At 39.7% G+C, this 27,385-nt stretch overlaps 1 long non-coding RNA gene across 2 annotated transcripts; it reads left to right on the forward strand.

Moving 5' to 3' along the window:
* Positions 1 to 13,892: 13,892 nt before the first annotated feature.
* LOC136435799 (uncharacterized) lies at positions 13,893 to 26,991 on the forward strand. Of its 2 annotated transcripts, XR_010755922.1 has the most exons (4): positions 13,893 to 14,094; positions 14,502 to 14,634; positions 26,283 to 26,323; positions 26,698 to 26,991. It is a non-coding gene; the product is annotated as an uncharacterized lncRNA (long non-coding RNA). The 2 variants fall into 2 exon arrangements; XR_010755921.1 differs by lacking the exon at positions 13,893 to 14,094 and having other exon boundaries at positions 14,328 to 14,634.
* Positions 26,992 to 27,385: the final 394 nt, after the last annotated feature.

Below are 27,385 nucleotides of genomic sequence, written 5' to 3' on the forward strand. Positions count from 1 at the left end.
TTCCCTGAAAATGGGAGCGCAGTGTGGAAAGAGATCCACCGCTCTTCCTTTGTGTTTACCAACGATCTGCAAGTGAACAGCAGGGAAAACAAGCAAACGGAACTGAGTATCGAAGTAAGGACTAGATTATACAGAAGTTGGTGGTAACATTGCATCTTATAATTCACCAAGAGAGCATGAGGCAAGCGTAATTTTATTATTTATACAGCGTGTTTGCGTGTTGCAAATGGAGCCCCGCATGCAAATGAACCGCCAATGTTGCCAGCGCATCGGAACTGTGCACGTGGGCCGGCGTGCTACCGACAGGTTGAATCAAACTCAGACTTCCAAGTTTTATTTACAAACGGTTTTAGTCCATAACTAATACGTAGCTGCATATCTCCGCAGCAACGATTTTTATACAACCAATTGTTCGGCTGGTCGGCTGTCGGAGAATGGACCCTTCCGTTAATGATATGCAAATGCGGCTCTGCGCTGTGCCACCAATGTAACATTTCACACTCCATTCAATCACGGACATGGACTGAGAACTACCTCTGAAGACATTTCTGCTTCCTTGTTCACGACAAAATAAAGGGAGGGTGTGAACGAGCAGGACATGTATTTCACAGTCCACACAACACGCAAACACGCTGTATAATAATGAAATTACGCTTGCCTCATGCTCTCTTGGTGAATTATGAGATGCAATGTTACCACCAACTTCTGTATAATCTAGTCCTTACTTCGATACTCAGTTCCGTTTGCTGGTTGTCCCTGCTATTTGCAGCAGGTCATTTGCAGATAGTTGGTAAAATCAAGGAAGAGCGGCCGAGCTCTTTTCACGCGGTGCTCCCATTTTCAGGGAAGAATCTAGCCACACAAACGGGGTAAAAACGTTGTATTTACTATTATCAAACAGATTCAAGAAATAAAACACGTTATATTATGTATTTACTTCCTGTTCCCGTCTACTGTGAATGTTACAACGTTCCTTATATTTCGCTATCTACTGGTATTTCATTTCATAATGTTACATATGTTTTAGTTCGTTCCATTTCGTTCCATTTCGTTCCATTTCGTTCCATTTCGTTCCATTTCGTTCCATTTCGTTCCATTTCGTTCCATTTCGTTCCATTTCGTTCCATTTTGTTCCATTTCGTTCCATTTCGTTCCATTTCGCACTTTCGGGGGACCCCCTTGGGGTTTGGTCAGACACCCTGACGAAATCCGAAAGTCGGGGAAGGCCGGAAAGTCGCATGCCATCGTGTAGCAGGCGGTCTCAGGAGCAAGAAAACACCAAACGCGGTCCGCCCGGCGGCTTCCGGCGGCCGAAACGGGCTCGAGAACCGGCCGCCCAATGCTTAAGAGATAGCTAATAGTTAAGAGATGGTACATCGGAGGAAGTCGATAGTCATCGGAAGCAGTCGGTGCCAACCAAGCGCTTAACGGGACCCGGGCCCGTTCGCAGATGGGACGGCGCCTGCCCGCCGGCGGCGACGGACCTACCGCGGAGCAGGACGGCCAAAGCCGGCCGCCGCCCGGCTTTTTACGGCCGACCGGGGCTTTGGGAACGGCCCGACAATGCTTAATTGCGTCAACACCGGGCTACGCCGTGTTCTGGCCGGTGGTTGACTTTTTCGCTCCGACCGGTAAAGTGTTAAGAAAACGCGAAAATGACGAGGGGGGGAAACCTTCAAAACAAATGCGGCATCATGCGGCATCGGGAAGGGAGAGCCCCGTCCTTCTGGCAATACGGGACGACGACCTGTTTACTCCAGACGAAGAAGGCGAGCAGGACAACGCAGCCCTAATACAACTGTACAGAGAAAAGTGGCATGCTATACGCACCCACTTCAAGAGAGGTCGGAAAATTCAAGACGAATACAACTTTCGTCTACACTCCACCGGCGTCGACGAATTGTCCAGTAAAGTGCGGACCGTCTTTCGCGACCAAAACAGAGCATTTAAACTGAGTGTGTCGTTTGGCTTTATTCTGAGAAACAGCGAAACGGGTGAACTCCGGTACTATTACGCTTGCAAGAACAACCATTGTTTCCTGGAGAAACCAGTATTGGTGGAAAACGAAGATGGGATACGAGACTTCTTGGACAAAGTGACTACCATTGACATCCTAGAATGCGCTCGTCAGCAGCGGCCAGACTCCAAGTGGACTGTTGAGGCAGTTCCAAACGTAATGTTTTTCGTGACCAAACTGAACGGACACCCTATCGGCACGGCGCCTAGTCTCCCCGCATACCTCGTGAACAGTAAAGCTATTGACCCGTTACACCGTGGATCAAATGGGCCATACCAGGACATTTTGTGTTTTTTTTCCGCTGCTTTTCCGACGCACATAGGCGGTAGTTCTAAAGATCTGGAGGCTGCCACCAAGATACACTACCGGAAATTTCTGACAAAGACGGGGAAGACAAAAGACAAGTTTCAGGGCGTCACGTTGGGTATGCTGGACGAGTTGGAAAGGCTGTTTCAACTCAACATTTACGTGTACTCTCTTCAGCCCAACGACGAAGAAACCAACAAAGAGAATGATTACTTTGCCGAGCTCGTCAGACGCCCTCTGTCAAGGTACAAGGAAACCATGTACCTGAACCTGTATCAAACGCATTTCAGCTACATCAAAGATTTCAAGAAATATGCCAAGTCTTACGCCTGTCCCAAGTGCGGGAAGAAGTGGGTGGATTCGTATAAGCTTAACCGTCACGAATTGACATGTGACGGCGCCATAACGTACGAGTATCCTGGGGGAGCCTACCATCTACCGCCAACCATCTTTAAGAAACTCAAGGACGAGGGAATCGTCGTACCGCAAGAAGATCGGTACTACCCTTTCCGCGCGACCTACGACATCGAATGTCTTCTAAAGCCCCTGGAGGACGATGGGACACCGAAACTGCAGTGGGAAGCGGTCCACGAGTTGTTGAGCGTGAGTGTTTGCTCTAACGTACCGGAATACACCAAGCCTCGGTGCTTCGTTTCTGACGGCGAGCCATCCGTGGTCGTAAAAGACATGATTGAGTATCTACTGCAGATCATCCGTGCAGCCTACGACGTGTTAAGACGAAGGGTTGCGTGGGTCTTTGAAGAAATGGAACGCAGAAGACAACGGGACCTTGAACAGGTGATGGAGGGAGAGAAGGAACCAAAAGAAAGTGTAGATGGAGACGATCAAGACGCAAAATGCAAAAAGCACTACCTGACTAAACTGATTGACGAGTACAACCGGTACCTGAGACAACTCGTCGTTATCGGCTTTAATACTGGAAAGTATGACCTAAATGCTATGAAGAATGTGTTCTTCCCTCACCTCTTCGACCAGCAGAGTCGCCTTCGCCCCATCAATAGGACCAACGACTTCATGTCCATAGAAACAGAGGACTTAAAGTTTCTAGACCTGACCAATTACGTCGCCCCCGGTTTCAGCTATGCAGCCGTTCTGACTGCGTACGGGTGTACGGAGACCAAATGCTTCTTCCCCTACGAATGGATGGATTCCCTCGAAAAACTGGAAAGAACGGAACTACCTCCAGCCTCAGCCTTCTACAGCAAGCTGAAGATGACACACATCTCCGAAGAGGATTACGCTTATTGCCAGGAAGTCTGGAAAGACCACAACATGCACACCATGAAAGACTTTCTGACGTGGTACAACAACAAGGACGTGGTGTCGATGTTGGATGCTGTGCAGAGAATGTCCGACTTTTACAAAGACCGACAAATCGACATGTTTAAAGACGGCATTAGCGTGCCGGGACTCACAATGAAATACTTGTTCATGGATATAGGAGACACATATTTCACGTGCATGGATAACGAGGACGCGTACAAACTCTTTAAGAACAACATAGTAGGTGGACCTAGTATCATTTTCCACCGTTATCTCATGAGAGAAAACGGTAGAGAACCCAAAACATGTCAGAAAGTGATTGGTTACGACGCCAACGCTCTTTATCTCTGGTCCCTGATGCAGGGCATGCCTACTGGTTGCTACATACGCCGCAGGGCAGAGGAAGATTTCAAGAGAGAATACTCGCAACGTGTCGGGCGCATGGCCACACAATGGTTGGAGTGGGTAGGGTATCAGCACGGCAAAGTCATTCGGCACAAATTCAACAATACCGAGAAACGCATCGGGCCACGGCAACTTCCCGTGGACGGCTTCTGTTCAGACACGGGCGAAATCTTCCAGTTTCACGGGTGTTACTTTCATGGTCACGATTGTTCACTGACGGCAAAACACCAATCCGACGTTCTTACGGCCAAAAGCATGTCAGAGAAATTCGAGAAAACTATCCAGACGACAGAGTACTTGCGAGGGTTGGGGTACAAGGTGACAGAAATGTGGGAATGTCAGTGGCACCGGTTGCAAAAGTGGGATCCCAGAGTGTCCGCCTTTTTGGCTCAGTACAAAACACCTACTGAAAGTAAGTACAAAATGTCAGAAGACCAAATCCTACATGCTATCTGTGCGGGGAAATTGTTTGGCGTGGTCGAGTGCGACATCAGCGTTCCTGAAGAGCACAAAAAGAATTTTGAAGAGATGCCACCTATTTTCAAAAATGTCGACATCTCTATCGACGACATAGGTCCTTTCATGAAACAGTATGCCGAGACGAATAATATCATGACCAAACCCAGACGGTCTCTCATTGGCAGCATGTTTGGCAAAAAGATTCTTCTGGCTACACCCTTACTGAAATGGTACTTGGAGAAGGGTCTGGTAGTGTCTCACATTTACCAGGTGCTCGAATACGTACCCAGGGCGTGTTTCAGAGCTTTCGGTGACCGCGTCAGCGACGCTCGTCGCGACGGAGATAGGGATAAGTCTAAAAAGATCATTGCCGATACGATGACACTTATCGGCAATTCGGCCTACGGTAAGACCGTCACCAATAAAGAAAAACAACTGGATGTCGAGTTCTGCAGGGATGCTGTTAGTGCCACGCGTAAAATCAACACTCCACGCTTCCGTCACGCAGATGAAGTGACTGACGACTTCTACGAGATGTAACTAACGAAAAGTGATCAAATTCAACTTACCTCTTCAGATTGGGTTCTTTGTCTACCAATATGCGAAGCTCCGCATGCTGGAGTTCTACTTTTTTTTCATGATCAAATTCGTAGACCGATCGGACTTCCAGTATTGCGAGATGGACACGGACTCAGCCTACATTGCTATCTCGGCGGATAGGTTTGAGGACGTCATCAAACCAAACATGCTTGGCGAGTACAGAAAAGAGAAACATCCCTGGTTTCCCCGCTCTGACACCCCTGAAAAAGTTGCCTTCGACAAACGCAAACCCGGCCTGTTCAAAGAAGAGTGGTCCGGGAATGGTATTGTGGGGTTGTGCAGCAAAACCTATTACTGTTTCGGCGGAGACGAAAATGATGAAGACAAATTCAGCTGTAAGGGAGTCAGCAAGAAAGGCAACGAGATTGATTGCCAAACATATCTCAACGTCTTGAAAACGCAAAAAAGTGGCCAGGGCATGAACAGGGGCTTCCGCGTAAGAGATAATCAGATGTTAGCGTACTCTCAAGCGAGAGATGCCTTTTCTTATTTCTATCAAAAAAGACAAGTGCTGATTGACGGTGTCACGACCCTACCACTCAATATCTGATGTGTACTGTACTGTACCTGTGATGATGTTTCCGATACATTTTGGATGCTATAGATGTGTATGTTATTATACTAATGTATATTGCTTTGTGTATATCATAATCCTATCTTTGTATAGTGGTCAGTGGGAACGCGCCATACTGATACCTTTGTTTAGACAAGAAGACGTTGTACAGCAATTGTTATCCGTGTCTGAGGTCATTATGATGGAGCGTACATTCTCGTTGTAGTCTGTTTTTTTTTCAATATACGTACATGTAGGAGTGAGAAACTAGTTCGATGACTTCGTATCCGGAGAGGTATACATGTAACAAATATATCGATACTTGGTAAATACCAACCTGGAGGAGGACATATGCACACATGAAAGACATATACACACCACTAACGATATACACTAGATAGGACATGTGCCCGCTACCACCGATGGTATAATGCCTTTATTGACTATGGGCGTTGGAGGAGGAGGGAAGATATACATTTGGAAGACATACACACCACTAACAGTATACACTAGATATGACATGTGCCCACTACCACTGACACAATGCCTTTATTGACTATGGACGTTGGAGGAGGGAGGGAGGAGGGAGGGAAAAGGGGGAGGAGGGAGGAAGGAGGGAGCATGCATACATGATATATCTTGTCAGATGGTGGGAGCACTCATACATCTATATCACACATGATATAGATATATGAATACATCCCTCAAAATACAGGGAGGAGGACATATACATAGTTCAAAGACATATACACACCCCTGGAATTCTTATTTACTGTATACGTATATACTTTCATGACCATTAAAAACACCTTATCTATACACGTCAAACACTAAAGCAATCATATCCATATGTCTACCAATATACTAGGGCGGTGCTCTCCGCTCCTGGTGACCCCTGACCTGCACCGCCCGATGGCGCCGCCCGAAATACGCCACTTTCTCCCCCTACTATACTACTCCCGATCAGTGTGTGCTTTATCAGAGCCAATCCAACATCCGACCACGAGGCAAAACACTATGATTATGAGACAAAACGTATTGAAGGGAAATTGTGAATGGCGTAGAAAACATCTGCCATTTCTACGGAAAGTTCCGATGGGATCCACTATCAAATGGACCCCAAAATGGCCGACAGTGCTTGTTGCTAGAGGGGATCACGTGACTGAATATGCCCTATATCCTCCTGGTTTCTCATAAATTCTCCTGCTTTCACCTATATTCTACTGCTTGCTCCTGCATTCTCCTGCTTTGTACTATATTCTCCTATATTCTCCTACTTTCTCCTGCATTCTCCTATATTCTCCTGCATTTTCCTATATTCTCCTGGTTTCTCTGATATTCTCTTGCTTTCTACTATATTCTTTTGGTTTCTCCTGTATTCTCCTGCATTCTCCTGCTTTGTACTATATTCTCCTATATTCTCCTACTTTCTCCTGCATTCTCCTATATTCTCCTGCATTTTCCTATATTCTCCTGGTTTCTCTGATATTCTCTTGCTTTCTACTATATTCTTTTGGTTTCTCCTGTATTCTCCTGCATTCTCCTGCTTTGTACTATATTCTCCTATATTCTCCTACTTTCTCCTGCATTCTCCTATATTCTCCTGCATTTTCCTATATTCTCCTGGTTTCTCTGATATTCTCCTGGTTTCTCTGATATTCTCTTGCTTTCTACTATATTCTTTTGGTTTCTCCTGTATTCTCCTGGTTTCTCCTATATTCTCCTGCTTTCTCCGAAATTCTCCTGCACTCCTATATTTTTATGGTTTCTCATTTATTCTCCTTCTTTCTCCTGTATTCTCCTGGTTTTTCCTATATTCTTCTGCATTCTCCTGCTTTCTCCCATATTCTCCTGCTTTCTGCTATATTCCCATGCATTCTCCTGTATTCTCCTGGTGTCTCCTGCTTTCTTCTATATTCTCCTACTTTCTTCAATATTCTCCAGCATTGTTCTATATCCTCCTATTTTCTCCTGCTTTCTCCTTTAGTCTCTTGCATTTTCTTATATTCTTCTGGATTCTCCTGCCCTCTTTTGCTTTCCCCTATAATGTCCTCCATTCTCGTATATTCTCCTGCATTATTCTATATTCTCCTGCTTTCTCATATATTCTTCTGGTTTCTCCTATATTATCCTCCTTTCTCCTATATTTTCCTGCATTCTCCTGGTTGGGAGTGATCAAACGTAATTTATGGGCATGTCTATCAAAGGTAAAATCATTTGTAAGACCTAATAAGACCTTTAATCTCCTTCTATCTCCTGTATTCTCCTGTTTTTTTCTATATTCTCCTGGTTTCTCTTATATTCTTATGCATTCTCCTGCTTTCTCCCATATTCTCCTGCTTTCTGCTATATTCTAATGCATTCTCACAGAAGGAAAATGTCCAGACTACGCATGATGTACAAAATGACAAATAAACTGCCATTAAATATCATTCAACCTACTAGGATTAATGTGTACCTAATCTCCTTGAACCATCTTAGTGTGGAACTCGTTGCCATCAAGTTCAACTGTACTGTAAAAGCATCCTCATTAGAAAGTTTTAAACAATGCATGCAATTAGATATGCGAAGGTTAGACGTGACAGGTCGTTCGGTGCAATATGGCCAGCTCCTGCCGCGCCGCATGCCTGCAAAGTTGGTGTGTTACGCCGAAGGTGGTAATGCCGGCTATAAAGATACAGATACAGATTCGGTGGAGGTTTTTCACGCAAGGTAGCCAAGTTTTTCCATTTCCGTTTCATTTCCGTGCAATATCTTCTCAAACCAGGTTTATTGTACGTGTGTATGTTGATATGGTGCTTTGTCTGCCACATTAAACTCACGAAAGCTAGAGATAAGCTTTGCCAATTCCTTTTAAAACAATCAAAAGTCTTATCTTCGTAGTATGTGTTGCCAAATGTGCATAGATACACCGAAAAATGCAAAACGCTCTTTAAAACACTCATCGAATCTAAACTCATTAGAAAATATCAAATAATGTAAACTGAGCCTGAATAGCCACAGAGGGATATTATTTTTGATACAGTTTGTCAGGTTCAGTTATTCCCCTTTTACTTTGAAACACTCTCTTTTTCGATCCAACGGTTGGATTTTGTTTTTAGATTTTTAATGCTACAACTCTAGTGAAAAAAAAAAGCTGGTGTTTTGCCTTTGGATGTTCAGTCTCTTGAGACTTTAGTCTAGTTCTCCTCAAATATCCCTTTTTATATCCGCATATACCAAAGAATCGTTGATCTGAGGATGCACTGAGTGTTCTGTGTCTTTGTCTTAGATAAAAACAGACGATTCACTACAGCGTGAAAAACTTAAGTATTTAAAATTTATAACACACATGGTCGTCCCAGGAACATATTTTGTTGATTTTATCTAATTTATTTCGTTCTCTTCCATTATCAAAATGCGTACTTATCCCTTGTTTTGGACTCAATCATAGGATCATAAACAGCATAACAGAATTAAAATAAAGTGCATACAATGTTGAACATGTATTTTGATAATCCTCCGAATACCCTTTAAAGCATGCACGTTTCGGGTTTGGAGCGTGTTCATTTACTACTTTTGTTACTTTCGTAAAATCTATACTCTCAATACTCTATGTAGGTCCCACTTTCTATGTTTGGCTTGCGCAGCTACCCCAAGGCTAGTACGACACTGTTGATAACATTTCGATGAATGTTGCGTACGTAGCTACTGCGTTACATACTGGTAGACAGTGCTCCTGACGGGCGACCGACTTCTTGTTTGTAGTAGTGAACGAACCACTTGCACCGTACCATTGTTTGTGATGCAAGAAGCATTGCCACGATAGAATCTGATTACAGTGAGCTCAATTCAGGAAAAAAAAAAACAGATTTGAATCAGTGTAGCTTTCTGTGTTTTTACAGTATCGTACATTTCGAAAGTTGCCGATGTCTGCCATGAGATTTCGACTTCAATTGGGTAAATTTCCTTTTCTCTTAATTACCTTCATCGACGAAGCTTCGTTGAGAAGGTTATTTTTTTATGCATGTCTGCGTGTCTGTTAGTGAACACGATAAGTCGAGAACGCCTGGTTGGTTTGTTGTCGTATTTGGTGTGTCCGTGTGTATGTGGGAAATCTCAAGATGATTAGATTTTGGGCAAGGTACTTTGCATAATTAACGAGAAAAGTGTAAAAATGTGTTTTATTGTATGCTTAAGCATGTGTTCTGGCTGGGACGTGTTGTGACTACATAATGATGAAAGGCCTTGGAAAAAAAACAAGCAGATGTGGGGTGCACTATGATGAAGGAAATGCTAAATGCTAAGGATGTCCTATTGCAGGTGTAGGTAGCTTTATGCAAGGTGAATACACCTGAATGTGTATTATGCTAATGATGACCTTATTTGCATAATTTATGCAGAAATTGCATATTCCCTTTAGGTACATGCTACAAATGTCATATTGGAGGTGTATGTAGCTGTAGGAAAGGTAAATACAAAGGCATGTGCATTATGCTTATGAGGATATCATTTACATAATTTATGCAAAAAGTTATTTTCCATTACGTTAAATGCCGCGGACGTCAAATTGGAGGTATGGGTATTTTAGGTTAAGTTGAATACAACGGAATATACCTTATGCTAATGAAGAGTTCATTTGCATATTCTATGCAGAAACTTATGTTTGCTTTACGATTAACCCTCAAACCACCGTAAGGGGTCAAAACTGACCCCAGGCGTATATTAAGATGTGCCATTTTGACATTTCGAGTCGAAAACAAAATTCCTTCTATGAGTTTGTTTGTATATATGTCTTATAACTTCTCACAAGTTTTTACCGAGATTGGCTCATTGTTGATTAAGTTATTCTAGAAAGTTTACGCATGGTCCAGTGGGGTCAAAACTGACCCCAGCAAAATCTGCACTCATATTCCCTATTCTTTGATATTTGTCATCCAGTAACATGTATGATAAGGGTTATCATGATCATAGTTACAAAATATGATTTTGTAGAAACGTGAAAAAACAAATTTTTCAAATGAACGTAAATATTAATGACGTTGCGACGTATCATGACGTCATTTATGTGACTCTATTGACGAAAACAAACAAATTGGGTATTTCCATATAATTCAAAGGTACACAATAAAACTTAAGTAGAAATTATGTATGATCAATCATAATATATCCAAAGACGTTATTTGTAGATGGCAACAGGAACGACGTCAAAATGACGTCATAAAAATCATATTCATATCAAGTTACACTAGCGAAATCCGCCATCTTGGTTCCGCCATCTTGAATTATTTCAAATGCATTTTTTCATCATATAACCTTATAACACAATAAAAATGGACCAAAGCGTTTATATAAAGATTGTTTCTGTTTGAATAAACATGGTAATGATGAAATTTGAGGTTGAAATAGCCGGTTATAGCTAATCTAATTATATCGTCCGCCATCTTTGATTTTGACCGATGACGTAATCAAATATGCATAAATTATGACTGTTAAATAAAAAAAAGTGATAGTGAATTAATTTGGTTGGTATTGATGTCAGAAAATAAGTGCAGTTTAAAAAGACAGCCCTAGAATTACATTGTAAAATCCAAAAGTAGCGACTTTTTCCAAATATGGCTCGAAGAAGGCGGTTGCCATAGCAACATGAAAACCTTGATTAGTAATTTCATTCATTTAAAATTGTTGCCAACAAAATTTTAGCAAAGGTGATCAAGTTTGGTTGTTCTAGAGTAAGACATTCAGATGCTATATGACATCAAGTGTTGGCGCAGGCCTCAAAAGAGCCAACTTGTCTGAATAGCGTTAGTTGCAAAAGACGATGTTCCCTATTTTTGCATAAATTATCATAATGAACAGAAATTATTCACACCTATTCATGTCAAACTGTCCCTTATAGATTACTTAAACTATACATATATACAAGCCACAAAAATAGTCACCAATAAAGCTATATTTGTAGAAAACATTGTGGGGTCAGTTTTGACCCCATACGGTAACATTAGTCGTAAAAAAGCTACGGTGGTTTGAGGGTTAATGCTACGGATGTCATGTTAAAGGTGTAGGTCGCTTCAGGAAAGGTGAATGTACATGAATTAGCATTATGATGAGGAGGACCTCATTTTCATAATTTATGCAGCGATTTCATATTTCCCTAACGGCGTATGCTACAGATGTCATATCGGAGGTGTAGGTAGCTTCAGGAAAGGTGAATACAACAGATAGTGTGCCATGCTAGTGAGGGCCTCGTTTGCATGATTTATGCAGAGACTTCATATTTCCCTTACGGCATATGCCATAGATGTCATATTGGAGGTGTAGGTTGCTTTAGGATAAGTGAATAAAACGGAATGTGGATCATGCTAATTAGGACCTCTTTTGCACATTTCATACAGAAACTTATCTTATATTTCCCTTATTCTAAATGCTACGGAGGTCATATTTGAGGTGTAACGTTAGATACGTTTAGGAGAGGTGAATACACCTGAATGTGCATTATGCTATTTCGGACCTTATTTGCATAATTTATGCAGACACTTCATATTTTCGTAACGGTGCATGCTGCTAGAGACGTCATATTGGAGGTGTAGGTAGCTTTATGAAATTTGATTATATGTGGCAAACTGTATCTATCAGCTGGCTAACTCATCTATTATGCCAAGTTCTAATATCTCCAGCCACATCTGAAGCCTGTTAAATTAAGGCTTCTGAATGCACTGAAACAAAACCCTACTATTCTCAATGTGGTAATACCCATTGAGGCCCTGTCACACATATGAACACCACTGACACTACCTCCTACACCACATTCCTACCTTACATAAAGTGCCCTCTAAAAACACCCTGACCAACTGCAGCTACAACAAGCATCACAACAACTTCGTCAGCTAGACATCTTCATACGCACCAAATACCTTTCACCCAATCACACTAGGTTGCAATAACCTTCGCCAATAAAAAAGCACAAAACACATTTAAAAACCTAACATGTCACCCCTCTTACCCACAACCTCACCCACTTCCCGACTGATTGTGAAAGATTACAACATTGTCATTTCACGTCAACCACCTACCTAAATCCAAATAAAACACACTACCATCACAAACCGACAACATTTTGTACCCTGCACCAATTTTAAAAGGTTCCTATCCAGACTTCCACCAAACATACAAATCTCTAACCCACCTATCCATCGTCTCACAAAACACTTCAGCCTATTGCCAAAACGTTCCAACTTTCCATCAGCACAAATCTACTCCACATCCAACATCAAACAATTACTCAAACAACGACTTCCCTGCTATAACACCTTACTACCCTCCACGCCTTCTTTCCATACATAACAAATCACTTACATTATTTCCGCATATCCAATCCACATTACCATTATACATTTGCATCCTTCATAACATCCCACCCAACTACCAACCCATCCATTGACGAAGGTATGGGTTCGTGGAACTCTTGTTTCTCCTTTTTTGTGTTGTCTTAACCGTATTTAAACGGGAGGGAGCTTTTGAGGCCTTTTTTGTCGTTTTCCTAATGAACCGCCAATGTTAGAGCCGCCAAACTTAAGCTTCTGCTAAAATCTTGTTGGCAACAATTTTATAATACTTAGTATTATAAGTTATCGTAAGTTTATAATTTTTTCGGTTATCACGGCAATGGTTTTCAAGGCATATTTGCTTGCTAAACATTGTCATCTCCGTCGATGACGCTCGAGATGAGACTGGTTGCTTTTAATAAAATGGCATGAAGGAGACCCAAATGTAGGTCAACTTTTGTGGCATGGTTCGTCAGCTTGTTTGCAAACATAATTTTACAGTTAAATATCCTTGTGCCAACCAAAGGTAAAGACAAACTGCTACCTATACGACTAAGGATATCTAAGATGTATATGTGGGATTCTGTGCAATGATTTACTTAACTTACTCGTATTGTGTTTCTTATAGTTTTGGAAACGTAGCAAGCGCAGCAAGCTTTGAAACTACGCGAAGCCATCTTGCGATTCGTTATCAGCATATATTGCGATGTTCAAGTTTCAAATGATCACAAACAGGAATTTTACATGCACTCAATGCACATGCATGTTGCTCATGTCACAGCAAAGAGTTTGTCTATGATTGCCTACTTAACTTATCTAGTAGATGTGAAGAAATGTTGTGTATCCGAGGTGGCCTTCACTCATGGACAGGGACAGATCTTTTGTGCCATTGGAAACTCCCACCTGGGATGATTTATAGGGTCTGGCTTAAGGCTTGTGACTTATAGTGACCTCACCGTCGGCAGAACTCTCTCTTTTCTGGCAAGAACAAAAACCATATGTCCTTTGTCGGCGTCATGGCGCCAGGTGTGTAATTAAAGAGATCTTATCAGACAAAGGACGACCTCTTCTTCCGTGAGAAACAGCCACCTGTGCTGATTTGTCGGCGTGATGAAAGAGATCGTATCAGATTATGGACGTTCTTTTGTTCCACGGGAAACTTATTGGTAAATGTGCCCTCGATAACATGTTGCGCTTTGTGCTTAGCTGCTATATAGGTACTTATGAAAAGTATTTTGCTTATCTCTTGATATAGTTTACAGTTCATGCAACACGCGCTCTGTAGGTGACCGGCGCTATCGTGAAATGTCAATGTGCACTGACCTTCCCTCAAGAATAAAAAAAATCATAATAACTGTCAATTCAGACAGTTGGTGTGACCTCATTTTAAACCTTTGCACACTTTGCCTTAAAATATCATGCCTGTTTGAAACCTACTAATGTCATCTCATGCAAATATGCGTTCCATTTTCATTTCTTGACTAGGTTTTTGAACATAAAGCAGTGTGACTATGTCAGCCATTTATGTGAGCAGATAACTTCTTAACGGTTGAATAACGTGGCATACTTTTAGGACGGTCGGTGGCATAAACGCAGCGTCACAGCGGCAAAAGGTCAACAAGTGTCACTTTACAGTAGTCTTTCTGCACATCGTCACGTAACAAACTGTTGCGCTTGTTTCACAGTTTGGAATACCTTTTTCCGAGGTGAGTTGTTCTCCTACAATTTGATTAGAGTAAAACGCAAAGTCACAAATATAGTCTGTACCGAGATACGTAGGTATCTTCAAAGTCTCGAATAATGTGAGCGTATTAAGGCTGCGCTAAATGTACCTAGATTTTCTCAGGGTTCTGATTGTTCGATTTACAATGACGAACTAACTCTGGGGACACTTGTACTCTGCTTTGTTGATTTTTAGATGGTGAGTTACGTTTTACAGCCCCACTATGTAGTTTTAGGGCAATACAGAAAGTAGATTTTCCTACCGTTTCTTTGCATAGAAAATTTGATCAACTCTATAAAATTGCTTGACGATATTCAAGGAGGGAGGTTACAACATAACTGCACCATAAAAACAACTTTAAAAAACTGTTATCCTCCATTCAAAACACACACACAGTGTGAAACCAACACATGGCCACACGTGGCTGGCCACGGCTTCTGTACTTCTTATCACTCTGACTGCCCAGTGGGGTGCCTGTTTACAGTTTACCAGTTTCTGTAAAAAGTCATCCTTACCAGAGTTCTTGCAGTTTTCAAGGGAAAATAACCACACTTTATTCATACCCTTCAAATTATACTCTCTAGAATAAATTAATAGCTGTATTCTACCCTCTTGGAAAAAATATGAGTGTTTCCAAAGAAGGAGAGCTTCGTGACATCTGACAGAGTAAAGTGTGCCTTAGTGATTAGACCACCATAGGGGTCCTCCAGTGCACTGGGATGTTGTATGTAGTGTTGTACTATTGAGGTTGTGTCCGGGAGTTTTTGTTTTGTTTTTGCACAGTTCACAAACACCAACAATAGACAGAATAATGAAGAAAATATGCTAAAAAGGGGTTGTACATGTCAGTACCTGCCATTCACATTCAGATTTGTTCACGAGAATATTTTTAATTTTTGCGCCAAAATGTTACACAGTGGGGCTTCAACAATCCATAATGGTACCGCTTCGTTCATTTACGATGTTGAGCTAATTCTGAACGATATGACAGAAGAACACAAATAAGTAACAACAGGGGGGGGGGTTAAGATGTACTAACCAAGTTACATCTGATCAGATTGGATGGAAACATCGAATTGTCAACAGAAAACTTTTGTTGATTTTTTCATATTCACAGTTCTGAGAAGAGCATTCGAACATGGCTGTAACATTTCTTTGTTGTAAAAATCAGCGGGTTAAAACTAGTTTCATACAAATGTTCAAGGATAGGTAAACTTGTTTGATAAGAGGTCATGTGAAGTAAACGTAACTTGATGAACGTAGATTGTTATCAATCTTCTGCTTGTTCGAATTCCGAAGACGAACTAATCTGGAAATACGTGTACTCTTTTTTAATCATTTATTTACGATGATGAGTTAAGCAACCATTCATTTTTCATACTCACAGTTCTAAGAAGGACATTATGAAATGGCTATAGAATCTATAGATTGTAAAAGTCAGCGGGATTAAACTTATACAAATTTGCAATGAAAGGTAAACACGTGAAACAAGAGGTGATAAGTTCCTAACTTAAAAAGCCTATAAAATCAAAAGTATCATCGCAGTTTCTTTTTAGTAGACTTTATAAACATCTTTATCTCTACACGTTTGGACATATACTGTGGTGATCCGCTCCCCCTTTATAGTAATAATAATGCTCTATATATAATGCTTACTTGCTTACCCATATTAACACTAATTATTTTAAATTTTCTATGTGTTCATCTACACAACTAAGAATGACACAATACGATAAAAAGTTTTAAAGCAGGTGCGACTGCAGGAAAATGGTATGTAGCTTTTTTGGGAACTCCTCCTATTTACTTGTTCAAATTGGTCATAATCGTGATTACCGATAGAAATATAATAATAAAGTGCTTCAAGTAATACATAGTAAATAATAACGATGTAGTAAGGATGATCAGATAATAGAATGAATAAAAATGAATATTGAACAAATGACGTTATTACTTGAAACAAGTGTGGCTTACGAGATTACGAGTCACTTTTAGACATAAGCAAATAAAAGGGGTGTCGTATATTTGTCTAGAGACATTTGAAACTTGTGACTCATTTTTGATTAACGGATGACTGAAAATGGTGTGCGAAAAAGAGAAATATGGATTTACTTCTTTGTCGGGTATAATATTTGGGTAGAAGTTAATTATGATTTACAAAATAAAGTCGGGTGGTCGTTTCAAGGTAACATGTAACTACCCCGCTCCCTAAAAATTGCCTTTAAATATTCATTGATGGTTTATTAGCTCAAAAATATGTTCCTATTTTGCACGATTTCTGATTCGCAAACTAAGCATTGAAGAAACTTCTGGCAGATCATTAATGTAAGTCAATAATGGTAGAGGGCCATAACGTTGTCCCTGGTGTGGCTGTGGATACTCTGTCTACTAGTTGCCGTAAGGTAAGACAAGTTCGTACACCCTTGTGCAAACATTTAAACCTTCGCCGAGGTTAGGTTTTTGTCAGCGTTCGCGTGTGTTGTGCGTCTGTTTCTGCGTGTGTGTGTGTGTGTGTGTGTACGTGTGTTTGAATCTGTGTGTGTGTGTGTTTGTGTGTTTGTGTGTGTGTGTGTGTGTGTGTGTGTGTGTGTGTGTGTGTGTGTGTGTGCACGTGTGTGTGTGTGTGTGTTTAAACTCAAGAATGCCTGGCTGGATTGTAAGTCATTGGAACTGCATTTGGAATTGCAGGAGCCGATTTTGTTTGAAACTTTGAAAGGGAATGACTCAAGAAGGTATTGGCAAATCGTAATGATATTTAGTGTGTAGATAGCTTAAGTGATGATTGACAAGATCGTATGCTAATTATTCTAATCGCTAGCTACTTTTCATACCTAATGAGTTTTGTTGATAAATTAGTTGGATTCAATAATAGGACTTTAAAAACACGTGAGATATGAAACAAAGAAGAGAGTAATATCGATAGATATCAATTAGGCGACATTGCGAATGAATACCTAATTTATATAGTCAATGGAAATAGTCCATTCCAAGTCACCACAAGGGTTTTACATGATATGTGTAATTATTTTGAATAAATTTGAATAAAAGAATATCTAAGTCGCAATGATTCTAATTTTTTCCAAACAATTCAATATAAGAATCTGAATTTATTTGAATCCAATTAGATGATTTAAAAACATTTTGAAAGAGACTGCACAAACATATTTTTTTTAGAAGAATTTGCAAATATCTATGTGATTCTTCTAAATTTCGAAATATAGAGAAATATAGGCAAAGCTTGGATTTTGGTGATTGCCATAAAATTTGGTGCTAATCCAGCCCTATTGTCTACCCTGTGTATTTTTAGATGTCACTGCTGGAAACTATTAGGTCCTTTGTGCAAGCCATCTATGCATGGTGGCCAAGCAAGATGTGTGAATTGCTTTCTTCACAGCCCACTGACCCATTTATACAATGTTCTAGATAGTTGTAAAAATGGTAGAAAATAGTAGAATGCTGTAACCATTATCTAGAAACTATTATAAATATCATATTACGTATCATTAATATTTCCAAAGTTTAACACAACCAGGCAAATAATTATAAAGTTCAAATGACATCCTCAATATTTCCAAAGTATGAAATCTCGTAGACAAATAATTACAAAGAATTAAAAACAGTTGTAAATTATGACAATAACAACCCTTGCGGTGACTCGGAATGGACTCTTGTATAATGCCATTATGGTAAATGATAGGGATATCATTATTGCGGCATTAGGTAGTAGATGTGGACATTATGAAACATAGATGACATTTACATAATTTACAATGATATGCTACAATTGCCTTCTTTGCTAAGTTATGACTTTCATACTTCTATATTTGAGTAGAGAAGATGCTCAACTGACATAATCCATGCAAATAAGGTTCTTATTTCAATAATTGATTGGACACGTTTATGATATGCCACTGGAAAAGGCAAAACATCAGTGCACGAAGGTATGGGGCTGTGGAACTCTAGTTGTCCTTTATATAGAAAATGATAAGTGTAACAACATTTATTCATTCAATTTTAGACAAGCTACAAGTATTGACACGTCGGGCAAGACTGAGATTGGTCAGTAGTTGTTAAAAAAAATTTGAGTCCCTTCCTTTGAAGATTGGGATGACGCTAACAATGCTTGTATCGGTGGTAACCCCTGCCCTTTGTAAATTCTGTGAGATTATTGTTTAGAGAAGTGATAATTGTGTGTGTAACTTGAATTTTGTAAGAATATCACATGTTATGTGTCAGCCAGTTTGTTACAATAAAAATTGAATTGAATTCACCTGTGTGGTATTGCACACGTTTGAGGTCCCTAGAGGCTGCAACACTCATATTGCTAAAGATAATGGAGGCATATTTCAGCTTAGGCCGAACCAGCGTAATGTAAGCTGATTCCAGTTCAACCAGGGATAACTTGCCTCATAACCTTTAGAGATGTCAAAGAACTTGCATGGCCTTAGTAGATAGAATATGTGCGTGCTCAGTCCAGCCCAAGGCCTGATGTAAGGTAACACCAAGATGAGAGTAGAACGGGACCTGTTGAATGAGGTGACCTGAGATGTAGATAGGGGAAAACTCTATTCTGCTCTGTGCGGACTTTTGTATTAGTCTGGATACAGTTCAAGGCCTCAGACATCGAATCAGTCAGAAACAAGTTGGTGGTCGGAATTAGTAATGCTGACTATTTCCTTAGACGTTGGTCTAGAACTTGACAAGGGGGTGCCATCAGCAAAGCAATTCATGCTAGACGTGCACGGTAAATCATTGATGTCATTTTTTTATATATCAGGAATAACAGAGGGCCCAGGATGCTTCCTTGTTGCACGCCCGCGTACGTGTACCCCAAAAACGACGTAACACCATTTATTCGATAAACCAACTGTAACTAATCATACAGCCTCCTACATTTATATAATCACCAGGAAGCGAGAGGGAGTCGAAAGAACTAGAGTATACTACATGTTTATATATACACATGTATATGTACATGGTTGTTAACATGTGACCTGTGCTTAGCCTAGTGGGGCAAAAATGTACAATAAAGATCTAAATTCATTATGGGGCAACACTGATTATAACCACACGCTACTGGCGTCCGGTGAGGTGGAGAGTTTATGAAACTTTTTGTACAGCTGAATTATCTGGAATCTCTTTTTTAAGAAAAGAAAATACAATTTGATGCAACTCCATGCGTCATATGAATTATAAATTAATCTTATTAGTAAAATTCATGGTCAACAGGGATGCCTAGGACATATGCCCATAGAATTTAATGCACTCTTTAGTACCAATTCCAATACTTTTCAATACTTACACTTGACAACTTTGGAACAAATGATTGAAAGTTCGCACCAAAAAAACACATGTTCACAAAACCTCATTCACACCTTTGTCGTTCACTCTGTACCTGAAATGATTTTTTTTCGTGGATTTTTGGCAATTTTCATACAAAAATGTATATTTTGGGCTCCTATGAAACCCACTGACCTGCGATTAGGTATGGCGGTCCCCCGAACGTCCGAAATGGAACGAAATGGAACGAAATGGAACGAACTTAAACAACATACAGTCAAACCTGGCCACAGTAGTCAATTTTTAGTCGGTCCCTTCGACTTTCCTCATTGATATAAGCATTAGGAATTAGTCTATAGCGGTCACCTGTCCAAGTTCTCGAAAATGTAATTATCCGGGCTGAACTTACGTTGTCCGCCAGTAAATAAAAGATCTAAATCAAATTTCCGCATTGTTCCAAGATGGCGTCGCAGCATGCAAACAAAGGTCATCAGAGTTCAGCGGACGATATCACTGTTATTAAGGTTAAATACGGTGAATATATTTTGTAATACCAAATCGCTGAGAGTAATTTCATTATCAAAACCTTCAAAACGAATTGATACAGATATGCAATGATGTAAAATCCAAATTATACTAGATTTATGAAAGAAATAAGCACAGATCCACTTTTCTAATGAGTACCACCATACTATAGATAATGGTAGAAGCCAAACCCTAACTGTAATCAAAGTAAACTCGCCACGATGTTTCGACTGAAAACTAGTTGAAACTAACAATGAGTGGCAACTAAGGAACAAAACAACATATATTTCCTTTCAAATGTAACATTATGAAATGATATACCGGTAGATAGCCAAATATACGGAACGTTGTAACATTCACAGTAGACCGGAACAGGAAGCATTTAAAATACAGAAGCGAGCGGTACTGGTATTTCATTTCATAATGTTACATATGTCATCTTGTATCATATCGTTCCATTTCGTTCCAATTCGTTCCATTTCGCAGTTTCTGGGGACCCAGGTATGGCGATGCCTATGAAGTATGCCCATATGACTTGAGTAACACTTTTTGAAACATTTGCCAGCATAATATATAATCCCCTTTCATAACACGGCTAGATTGTATCAGTTAGGAGTCTTTGTCATATTGTAGCCAGACGGGCACATACAGGATGGGCCCGGTATTGGGTTGGAGGGCAACAGACAGCTCTTAAGAAATTGTCAACACCCCGACTTGTGCCCCCAGCCTATAGATTATTGTAAAAGGCTTCGACTATACCCGTTTGACAGGTTTCACGCATCATTGATATTCAGGAATGTTGGTAGGTAGATAGTGTTTGGGTGGATGAAACGTACGAAAGCCTGTAGCGACACAACTGGGACACATCTCGGAGGCATGTGGAAGACAGTGCGTGGATACGTTTCGGAGGCAGCGCGCGGAGGCGTGAATCCCACATTCTGTGGTTTCTAAATAATGTCAGTCTTTTTTTTAAAGGTTTCAGAAAGTTTTGTTTTTACGGCGGCAAGGCTTGAGCAGTTAGGTTTATGAACTTTCCCAAACACCAGTTGAACTTTGCAACCTTCGCCTGATCCCCAGCGTGGTGAAAAAAGAGGGCCACCTTTGGTCCCATCGTTCGAACTAGGAGTTCGAAACTGAATTACATCAAATTTGAGGATTTTTATAAAGTCTTTTTCTTGTAATGAATGAATAAAGACCTTTATTGTACATTCGTGCCCCGAGGGGCTAGATACAGGTCGTTTAACATAAACCTAACTAACATTAAGTGACATACACAGTAAAATAAATACAGCATGAAGTTAAACGTAACGTTACATGGTAGACGAAAGTGATGAGCTAAGCTAATCCAGTAGAGTCACTTATTCTCGCTTCTTTGTACATGTGTAGATGTATGAACAGATCATGTTTCTTGAACAGGGGTTGTCTAGACGCAACAAAATATGAATTTAGATAACAATTTTAGATAGTAAGTTGGAACATGTAGGAACAAATGATGAATCTATGTTGCAACATTTTCGAAAGGAATACAAATAACATGTGCAATTTTAGAAATTTGTCTAACATATTGGAACACAGCAGAAACTATTTAGAACATCAACTAAATGTTGAAAATAGATCTGAACAGTTACCTATCTCCATTAGATTGTTACAAAAGTTTTGCAAATGTTAGAATAAAAGGAAACAAACACCCACACGGTAATGTGGAATTGACTCTACTGTAGTAGATCTATTTAAGATTTACAATTAGAAAATCACTAAGGACTATTGATTTTTTGACAGATAGTTAATTTCTCTAATATATCATGTATAATACATAAAGCTCAATTTTAGGTAGAAAATGGCATGTTGACCTCCACTTAAGTATAAAAAATTTTGACTATTATGTTAAGACCTTTTCGTTTTAATCTGGACTCTGGGGCCAGAACCATCAACTAATTCAGAAAGTGCTTCCTGCTGTTGCCTTGCTGCAGTTTGAAAGGCTGATTGACCGCCATAACTACATAAACACATAAAAATCCTAGACTGTCTCTGGCTTGAAACAATGCCAGGAGAAGATTAGTATAATACTGGTGAACGATTCAAATATTTTTTTTCTACTGGTTTTATAAAACCATACAATATGATGCAGAATGATTGTAACAAAGCTACATAATCAAAACAACTTTCAGTTTTAAGAAAATCAACCTTGTGTTCAAATATCAACGTTCAAATCAGCCTGTCAAAGTCGTTTCAAAGTGTAACTGTACCTATATTTGCAACTTGGAAATTCCCTCCTCGCAGTTGAATTCCAATGTTTGGTTGTTGTATGTCTAGAAATATGACTTGTAGTTGTTGTGTCTACATGGTATTCTAAAAGCCAGTATATAGACTGGAGCTCTGTAGAATTTGTAAGGTAGAATTGGATATTAACTGCCAACCAATGTCTTCACTTATACCGATACTAATAAATAGAGCATGGTAAGCCAGTGTTGTCATTTATATTCTGGGCTAAATAAAGCTAACTTCTTCACGGTATAGGAATACATCGATTCGTTATCTGACTACATTTCAAAAGTTAATTGATATAGTAACTTGTGTTTGTGGTGACTATCTTAGCCAAGCCTCCACCGATGTGAACACCACGACAACAATTTTTCAGTAATAGTATAAGTTTATGATTTTTTGTGTTGCCATGGCAACGAGTTTCTGACAGGCATATATTACAAAATTCACTAATTTCGGCTCAAACAATTAGGTTTCAAGGCTTTCTTGATCTACCACATTTGCTCTCCTACATCATTAAGATCCCATGTAATCTAATGCAATTTTCCTGATTAAGTATTCATAAATTATGCTCATTTGATGACGCTTGATGCCCAGATTGCACAAGCGACTTTTCAACAAAAAGAGGCCTAGCCATTCACCGGAGTCGCTGGTGCCTACATTACCCCTCCACCGCCAAGACCGTTCACGTGCCGGTAGCCTCGCAGACAAGGAGGTACAGCGCCAGAAGAGACTTGCCAAGGAAAAGGCGTTATGCCATTGAGTGCCTTAAAGACTCGTGTGGCTTTGTTTCTCTTGTGTACGTCGGCTACTGGGGTCCACCCAAGTGTGTGCAAGACGGTCGCAGAAGACGTGTAGCGATTGCATCTCAGAACCACACGCCCAGCTCTACTTTGAAGTCTCTGCAGTTTCTGGCTATCTTACAGAACTGTAGGCAGTTGTGTATGTTATTAATATGAAAATAAGTTGGCCCAAAATTGATCCCTGAGGCACTCCACAGATGACACTGAGTGCTGTGGATAACAATAAGTTTATGCATGTACGTTGCATCCTCCCACTCAAATACGACTGGAACCAATTGCATGCCATATGTTGAAGTTTTTGCAAAACTTCGCTGTGATCAAGCGTGTCAAATGCTCGAGATATGTCGCAAAAGACAACCCCGGTTAATTCCATTGCATTGATGGAGCTTAACCAATCTTCGATCACTGAGTGAAGTGCTGTCTCACAGGAGTGTTTCTTCCTGAACGACTGGTACTGAGTTAAGAGTCTGTTTTGGTTCAAATAATGATATAATACAAATGGGAAAAAGAATCGTGGATTCGAAACGTGTCACATCAGGACTCCAAGTTAAGCCAACGGCTTATAGGTCAAGTGCGATCCAAGTAGATGGTTTTGTTGATATCATTTTGCCTATATTGGCTTATGTTCTTTATATCGAAACGTGTTTAGAACAATTACTATTGACAGAATAGGAACATTTTGCTGATACTGTAGTAGATCTATTTCAAATTTACATTCTATTAGAAAATATCTCAGGACAATTAATTTTTTGACGGATAATAATTTTCTAATCTATTATGTATAATACATCAAGTTCAATTTGAGGCAGAACATGTAATGTAAATCACTACTTGGAAATCATGAACATTGTGAACTATTTTACTTGTAATCGTTTTCATTTGAAGTCATAAAACTGAGAAAAAAAATCCGATATTTGAATATCTAACGCCTTAATTTAAATATCAACATTGCAATGAACTCCTGGGCATACCGGCGACTGAAAAAGAAACCATTCACATCTCAGAAGTATGAATTTTAAAACTAACAGATATTCATGCTATTGGTAGCTAAGTAGATAGTTTAGTTTTATCAGTCGTCTAAATCTGCAAAATATGTTTATACCCTAGCATGCGCAGATGTTTTCATATCGATTATACGGGGAAAAGGACATTACTGAGTATGGAGGTGCACACATTTAAGGCTGTCTGTTTTAGGTAAAAAAAAATTCAAAGTAAAATTTTGCTGCAAGGACGCTCAGAATACGTCGAATACATATTCGTTTTTAAACGTTATTCACGTCTGAATACCAAAGTACAGACTGCCGGGAGACACATTTCTGTTCACAAATAGCATTTCACAATAAACCTATCGAATGATTTTCATAATGTGATGATTAGTGTGAAGTACAGATTACCTTTAGCAGAATTGAAGCTTATTGCAAGTCCCTTGGCTAAATCAAAGTAGCATGAGATCGATGAGCAAGCATTGGAGAACAACAAAATATGTTACTTCTCTAGTTTAAAAGCTGAATCTAAATTCATACTTGTTGGCCTTTGCTTTTGTTTTGGGGACAGTTTTTTTTGTGATGTGTGTGTAGTGCGATTTTAAGGAAAAGTAGTTTCCTTTTCTCTATAAACGTATTAGGTTGGAAATTGGTGGTCTTTTGGACACAGGACACTTTTTTGTACCGCTCTTACTCTATTTCACTGACGTTGGCAATAATTCTAATTTTGAGAATTACAGAGCGTAACTCAAAATACTCTAGTTCCTAATATTATTCTGTAGTGTTACTTTTTGTATGTCTGTTAAAAACGTTAGCCTACGTATATCCAAGCTCTAATTATTACAGCCGGCAAGACAGGCCTGGTGCGCGGAACCATGTCAGTCCCCTCACCCAGCCTGTTTAGCCGAGCCAAGCCTCGGCGATTTCGTGCCTTTTTTTTCTTCGGCTGGCTATCAAAATTCAAAACATGTTAGAAATATTGAGTTCAAAAATCATCATATGTTAGGAAAGGGCTGTACGAAGTTGAAAGCCATATGTGCATAACGCTGTACAAAACCCCTGTCGGGTGCCCCATTCTATTGCCCAGAGAAAAATTACCTCGATTATTACCGCTTGGAAGGAGACCGAACATAGTTGAATTATGGATGTCCTCTGCAGATCATGTTTTCTATGGCAGCGGCTGCCACCGTACCGTGAACAGGATTTATGGTGAACTAGGTATATCTATGATGTTACAAACTTCTGACTTCTCCACTCTCGGATGTGGTTTAGTTACTAATAATAGGATTGGGGGATATCCTGTGCCATAACTTACTTATTTACTGGTTCTTTTGATTATTGAGGTTTTGAAAACGTGATACAGATCTTCAAAATTAAAACTTTCATATCTTAACAAATCCCTTACAACCACAAGCTGGCATATCATTGTGTAGACCGTTTTCAATTTCTAACCACTGTGCACCTACTCCGAGGTTTGTTGTTTTAGGTACAAATGATTTGTTTCGGACTTACTAGAAACATTTTCCGCATGAAAGTTCGTTTTAATTTTTTTAAGTCTATTTAAGCTTAATGTCAATGTGTAATTGATCTTATCAGTTTTTGTTTTTTATCATTTGCCAGCAAAATACTTGTACATGTTGTATTTAGATTTCTGTCATTTTCATTACCATTTTCCATTGAAAATCGTTTAGAATAACTTTTTAATCAAAAGGTGTCCACTGATACACTCGATAATGATAAATCTATTAAATATTGAATACAATTTGTCTATTACTTTTCAGATGAGATTGGCTGAATATTATGATCATGGCATATACAACAGGTGAGATCTGTTTTCTTCTGACACTAAAATAACATGTAGGTGTGGACATAGGTCAAACACGGGCATCTAAGATAATCCCTGATATGGTTATATGAGGCAAGGGCCTATTTCCCCACAGATGTTGTTCTGGACACAACAGGTACGCTTGCACGTGCTAAGAAATTGAAATAGGCTTATTTTCTGCTGACTCACGAGGCCGTGTACATAAAAGATGGTGTCCGTTGCTAGTTCTTCGGCCAAGAGCAGCAGTGTGTGCGCATCTACATTTTTTTTTTTTCAATCAAGAAGTGACTGATTAATCTTTAAAATCTTTCATCAATGTTTCCACTCAATTTTGAAATGTCAACTCTCACTCTCCTGTGTCTGCCCTCCAGATGGGACCCCTCATGGAGAAGGAAGCAGAACTTGGTCCATGAGAAATTGCATGGGAATGAGGACAGCAGATAACACTGGAAAACATTCCAATCCAATTCCAATTTAATTGCCAGCGATGAATAGTATCCAGTATCACAGTAGAGACTCGACATGGATAGTTTTTTTGCAAGTAGAGCTTCAATTTTCATGTGAGTTAAGCCAACGTCCTTGATTGTAATTGCATGCATGTAATAACATTGTAGGACAAATATCACAGTTTGAAATTAAAGAAAGCAAAGCTATGTAGCTTCAAAGTCTCGAGTCTTGCATCTTTGTGTATGTCCAAGTGTAAGAAAAAAAGATAAATGAATTTCGGGACGGTTTATTTATAAGTAAAAGTTACTTTGGCTGGTTAATTTATGAGATGGCTAACATGAAGCAGTACATTTTTGCATGGAAGAGAAATATAAAGTGTTTGCATGTTCTGCTCAAGAAATGTATGTGGTTAAGGTCTTGCGAAAAATAGTCATGATGCAGTTGTTGAAAAGCAAACACTCTAATTTAAGGGGCGCAACGACAAGTTCATTTCAGGACGTCAAACTAGCCACCTAGCCAACAAGAAAATACAAGCAACACAACAAGTGTTACCGCTTACGTTTCCGCCAGAGATAGTATACAGTATTATTTGTTAAGGACAGAGAAATATTT

This window comes from Branchiostoma lanceolatum, chromosome 5, assembly GCF_035083965.1.
Source record: "Branchiostoma lanceolatum isolate klBraLanc5 chromosome 5, klBraLanc5.hap2, whole genome shotgun sequence".
NCBI lineage: Eukaryota > Metazoa > Chordata > Leptocardii > Amphioxiformes > Branchiostomatidae > Branchiostoma > Branchiostoma lanceolatum.